The 6000-nt window shown below is 41.4% G+C and overlaps 1 protein-coding gene across 2 annotated transcripts in view; it reads left to right on the top strand.

The window, feature by feature from the left end:
• The first annotated feature begins 1416 nt into the window (after positions 1–1416).
• The window catches only part of dnajc5ga (DnaJ (Hsp40) homolog, subfamily C, member 5 gamma a), a 32090-nt gene continuing 27506 nt past the window's right edge, over positions 1417–6000 (top strand). Inside the window, exon 1 of one of the 2 annotated variants that reach the window (XM_073057147.1) lies at positions 1417–1549. The gene's annotated coding sequence lies outside the window, so the exon portion shown is untranslated. Of the gene's footprint in view, positions 1550–1576; positions 1759–6000 lie in introns of those variants that run through there. The other variant, XM_073057148.1, reaches the window with a different exon arrangement.

Genomic DNA, 6000 nt, shown 5'->3' with positions numbered 1-6000 from the left:
CATAGCTCTATCATGTCATCCTCAATCTCTTATGTTCCAGGGCTTCATTGAGCTTATCTATAAGAAAGTAGCATCCATCATCAAGGGCCTCCAGCTTCCAAACCATTTCAGCACAGATAACTTCACTCACCTCAAAACTGAACTGTTTCCACAACTTATAGACACATTTTCAAGGACTCTATAATTCATGTTCTCAGTACTTTTTTTTGTATTTGTATAAGTTTGTCTTTTGCACATTAGCTGTTTGTCATTCTGTATGTAGTTCTTCAATGATTTGATTGTATTACTCAGTTCTATTGAGAATGCCTGCAAGAAAATGAATCTCAGTAGTATACGGTGACATTTACATATTTAGATAATAAATTTAATTTGAACTTAATACTCTTGCCTATGCAACTTATTTTATAATTCAGCCCCCCTCCCCAGGTTCAAGCAAAATCCTGGTAAATCTTTTTTGCACTTTCTAGTTTAGTAAGATCTCTTTCCTACTATGTGGTGATCAGAATTATACGCAGTACTCCAATTGTGGCCTTGTCAATGTTTCATAAAGTTGTTTCACTTCCTTGCTCTCACACTCTAACGAAGTCAAGTATCTTCCCATGTCGTCATCTCATTTTATCCATCTGTGCTGCCACCTTCAGGTATTACTGGACAGAGCTGCATATTCATTGTATATGTTCTATTCTTAAAAGTCCTCCCTAAATGAATTTATCAGGATAAATTCCATCTGCCATTTTACGAATGATTAAGCTGCTGCGAGGAGCCAAATGGTCTATTCCTGTTTCCAGTTCTGATGTTTCTATGACTTGGTTGTCTGGAGGCACCAGGCAGACACAAGCACCATCACCAGAAGGCACTCTGACCATAAAAATAATTCAGATGTACCACAACGCAAGAATTTACAGAGATTATCTGGATCCTTTACCCTAGGCTCTAAACGTAGTTCGAAGCCATCTATTCTTTTGCTGAAGCAAACGAGAGAACCGGCCTTACTATTGACGACCGCAAATGCTCCGCCAGTCTCACAGCGCTGCGCTTCCGACAGCTCTAACCAAACCGTGGAGAGCTGTGCTCAACCATAGGACCAGCATCAGAAAGACCATTATCTTATTGTAGAGCATTAGTCAGAGAGACTGCATGGTAGCAAAGGCCATTCAGCAAATGGTGTCTATAGCAGCAAAGAGGTGATCGTACAAGTACTTCCAACTCAAGGTCCATCAGTCTACAGGTAAAACCGCTCAAACCTCGCTCAGCCGCTTTTTCAATGAGCACTGGGCTTTGTGCCAGCCCTATCGACTCAGGCATTGATGACTCACGTAAAATCTTTAGTTGAGACATGTTTATTTCGTCTCCGGACAAGTAGAAACTCCCCGACGCTGTCCAAACACCGTCCTACAGCAAAACAACCGGCGGGCGCGGAGCACGTGACCTCAGAGCCTTCTTCCGGCGCGTCACGTCCTGTCGGTTCGCGCGTGCGCCTCCTGGACGGCGCCCTGAGTAGAGGGAGAGGCGAAAGAGGGGAGCCGAGCGGGGCAGCTCGTTACCAGAGGTAAGCGTCGTGCCGGGAGCCGGCTGCCCGAATGGATGCCCGGCTGTGCCGGGAAGGCGGTCCCAGAGCGGGGAGGCCGCCAACTTGAAAGCGTGAAGGAGCCCGTGCTTTGGCCCTCGGGAAAGCAAACGTCACCTGTGGCACCTCGGTTCGTGTCGGCAGCTTGAGGGACGTTGGAATCTGGTGGCTGGCTGTGGGGGCAATTCTCGGTGGGTGAGGGGTGTTGTTGAAGCACCTCTATGGGAGAAGGAGGGAGTGGGGAGTTGGACAGCGGCACTTCGAGAGAAGGGGCAGGTTGGAAAGATAAACAGAGTTTGTGGGATGGGGAGGGGAGAGAAATAGCGGGGCAGCTTCCTGGGAGAAGGGATGAGTTGGGGTGGGAGGCGGTAGAGTAGCTTTCCGGGGAAAGGTCTTCTTTGGCGGGGTGCGTTGGAGTCGGTGGAGCTGCTTCCGCGGAGAAGCGTGTGAGTGGTGGAGTAAAATGCAATTTACTGTCATCTGTTACGGGTTTTGAAAAGCTCATTTATCTTCTCGCTGTTTCTGTCTTCTGACTTTCTGTGCCCTTGTCCTGATAGTTCTGATGATGTTTCCCCACAGCAACAGTTTCCAGCTGTCTTCCTCTTTACGAATTTCCTTTTCACCACAGTTGCTAGGGTACCACATGCATCTGTTCCATTTGTCATACTTTGCTGCTTTTCCCACCCAAAGCAAAGTTGCATTATCCTTGCATTGCACCCTATCCATCTGCCACTTTCAGTATGATTTTGATATCAGGTACATGCCCCAGCATCACGAAGGGTCAGCTTCCTCAGCAATTGCTTGGTTCACTCTTCTGTTTCTCCCAACATCCACTCTCCTTTTCATGTCACCTCCCCTTGCAATAACAGGAAATGTAACACTATCTTTTACTTCCTCATTTCCCATCACCCAGGGACCTCTGCACTTGGTCCAGATGAAGCAGCTGTAGTTGTGCTGCAGTGATGCTCTTCTGATCACTGGAACAACTGAATACAGTTTTGGTGTCCGTTTTGTGGAATATTGTACAATAGAATTGTACTATTGCCTGTCATGCTAAATTCTCCACCCAACTTGCCCTCTTAGCTGGCATTTCACACTGTTCCAATCAAGGCCCCTCGTAGGTATCTGGACAGCATTTCTTCCTACAGCTGCCATGTTATAGTCCTTGGAATTTAATTGTATAATTTCAGATAACCAGTCTAAAGTAAGGTCATCAATGTTAACTGCTTAAGTCCCTTAAGTTCCTGTCCTGTATTTCCAAAATGTAGTGTTCTGTTTGCTGTAATTTAGTATTGCTTTTGTTCCCTTCCCCTCTCGTCTCCACTGGACAAACTCTTGCTCAGATTTGCTACCCTTTATCACTTTTCTACGCCAGTACCACCTTTTATTACTCTGTGTATTTACTTCATCACAGACACATCTTTTGTTCTCTTCATTATTTCCTCTTAGTTTTAACTTTTTCAAGTTAATGTCAACAGAAATATTAAGTGTTATTCTGTCTGCAAATGCTGTGTGACTTGGTGCATATTTCCAGCAATTTCTCTTCTACTGAGCTTGTAGCCATTAATAGTGTTTCAGTGCAACTCTGGTGTAATGTTAGGTGTGCATTTCTAATTAGTGTATGTATAACAAAAGCTGGTCTAATACAATTGTACTCCTATTTAGATCATCTAGTTAATCGTCACTAATCTTCTTTCCAATTTAGCTAACGTAAACAAAATGAATTAACTGTGGCCAAATAAAAATTTGTTGTTTTAATGGAAGACAGGAAGGAATAGATGAAAGAAGAAAGGGTACAATTGAATTTGGTAGCTTTATACTGGAGTACAATGTAATTAATGTTGCAAATGGTGTCTATTTGGTAGCTTTCATGAACTCTCAATACCCTAATGTCCTTTACAGCCAAAGAACTAGTCACTGTTGTAATGAGGGTAATGTGACTGTAGTATGCAACAAAGTACCATAAACAATAGTTTGATGACTGATTAGGCCACTTTGGCAAAGTGAGTTGATAAAGTAGGATTTGCAATTCTATGTCGGGCTGGAAGCACATGGTGAGAGTGGATGTTTTGAGTTGGTTCTCCTATCATTCATTCTAGGCTTGTGTGTGTGCGCTTCTGATGTTTAGACATGGTGTTTTCAGAGAATGCAGAATGGCCACGGGTTGGCAGTTCCCAATAGTTGGTGGGAATATTGCATCTTTTTAAAAATTAGTGATATAGTGTGGAGTAGGCCCCTCCAACCCTTTGAATTACACTGCCCCACAAACCCGATTAACCCTAATTTAATCATGGGATAATTGACAAGGATCAGTTAAACTACCTGATCAGTCTTTGGGCAATGGGAGGAAACTTGAGCACCTGGGCAAAACCCACGCACTCCAAGGGCAGGATATACAGAGATTTGTTACAGAATTGAATTCCAAGCTCCGGAATGCCCTGAGCTTTAATTTCACCATGCTAACCACTCCACTACCATGAAACCCATTTTTGAAAAGAGCCTTTGAGAGCATCCTTGACTCTTTTCTTCAGTCTGCCTGGCTATTTGTTGTTATGAGAGTTTTGATTATTGTGGTTCATTTCTGTGTCTCCTGTTGAGGCATGTGACTAATGGGGCCTGCCCATTGTACTGGTTTCTTTGGAGACAAACGTGGTGTCTCTCCAGTGTTTTGAGGTACAGGGGTCCTTGAAGATGCCATTATGTTTGTAGAAGAATGAATTTGGACAAGTGAATTATATTATAAACATTTGGTGTTGTCAAGAAAAAAATGAGTGACAGAGCAAGTTGAAAGTAAAAGTTCTGCAAATTCTCCAAGTCTGGTATTGTCGGTAGGGAGTGCAAGTGCATAAACAGTAACATTTTGGATGTTTGACCAAATGTTTTCCCGAAGGGGAGAATTTATTTTTTTAAACTTTTACTATTTGCATGGATAGCTCATGATCAGTAAAATTAGAAAGCAGTGTTCAGAATTGTGACTTTTGTTAGAGTAGGTAATAAAAAGTATTTCCATTGGCAGATAGCCAGAGGCACAGAAGGCAATTGTTGGTGGAGCCAGAGGGAAGAGAAAAGAATATTTTGACTGGCATAGCGAATTGACAAGAACTGTCATGTCAATTAATTGTGAACTGGAATGTAATGTTGGAGAGGGGGAGAAAACTTGTATGGGAATGAGACTAATTAACCCTGTCAAAGAGCAGCACCAGTGAAGACTGTCAAACTTTAATTGCCAAATAAGTTGAATAACTTTGGTGATATATGTAATAAGGTGTAAAGTCAAACCTCTTAAGTATTTTGAACTTGGTCAGTATTTAGGAAGTAATTTTTTTTTAAAAAGCTGAATGAGTGACATTGTGGGAACTGAGTTTCGAAACTTACTGCTTACACAAAATTGTTTCTTTTGTAAATTGGAGCAATTGTTAGTTTTGTATATTTCAGTAATGTGGAGGTAATTGGAGAAATCAATTTAAATTTGGAATTCTAAGGGAGAATAGTTTATTTTGTATGTAGCACTACCCCAAAACTCTATAGCTCAGCAAGTCCTTAATATTATGATCAGATGAATTGCCTGAAATGCTGATGTTTGCACATCAGTGTATGGTTGCTCCATAAAAAAATCCAAAGGCTTCATGTGTTAGGGTGACATGTTAAGTGTGGCTGTTTAGAACTGCTGATTGTTTTTCAAGCACAGTTATACACAGCAATACAATCCAACAAATATAATCCATTGTTCAGTTGTATAGACTAAAATTCTTTTGCTGACGATTTGACCCTGATTTCTGATGCACAGTACAGTCTGGAAAGCATTGCAATTTTAAAGGACGAACCTAAGGTAATACCTTTTATTTGGGTCATTGTCTCTTTTCAAAACTAATACTGACCCAATTTCAACATTGCTTTCTTTTCCAGTCTTTAAATCTTGTAACTGCTCATGTTACTGCAGTTACCTTTTAAATACTCTTACCAGGTAAACAACCCTGCCAGGATAGCAGACTAATCATAAATGCTGTCTTTAATGAAACTCCTTTAAATTCTTACAATTAATGACATGGTCAACCAAACTTCCTCTTCTTTATCTATTCGCTGCCACCTTTTTTCTTTTACAAACTGTCCCTTGTTGAATAGCACCTCTCTTGCACATTTTGATTTTCTTTCAGTGACTTTCTCCTGTTCCATGTACTGCTAAATTTGATTCTGAAGAAATCCAGTTTGAATAATTCTAATCATTATGAATTAAGCAAGAACCATGGCAATGTTTTGCGGGCTACATACAATACCTCGTTTGAACTACTCTCACTGCAATCTGCAGCATGTAATTTCTCTAAGCAATGTACTTTTAAATCAACTTAATGAACTACAAATTTCTTAATTTTCTAACGGGCTTGGTGGACTCAAGCAAGCAGGTACGGCATCTTTCAACAGATGATGGTTCTTTG

The sequence above is a fragment of the Hemitrygon akajei genome, chromosome 9, assembly GCF_048418815.1.
Source record: "Hemitrygon akajei chromosome 9, sHemAka1.3, whole genome shotgun sequence".
Lineage (NCBI taxonomy): Eukaryota > Metazoa > Chordata > Chondrichthyes > Myliobatiformes > Dasyatidae > Hemitrygon > Hemitrygon akajei.
Note: the sequence above shows the minus strand (reverse complement) of the source record. Positions and strands in the feature narration are given on the sequence as shown.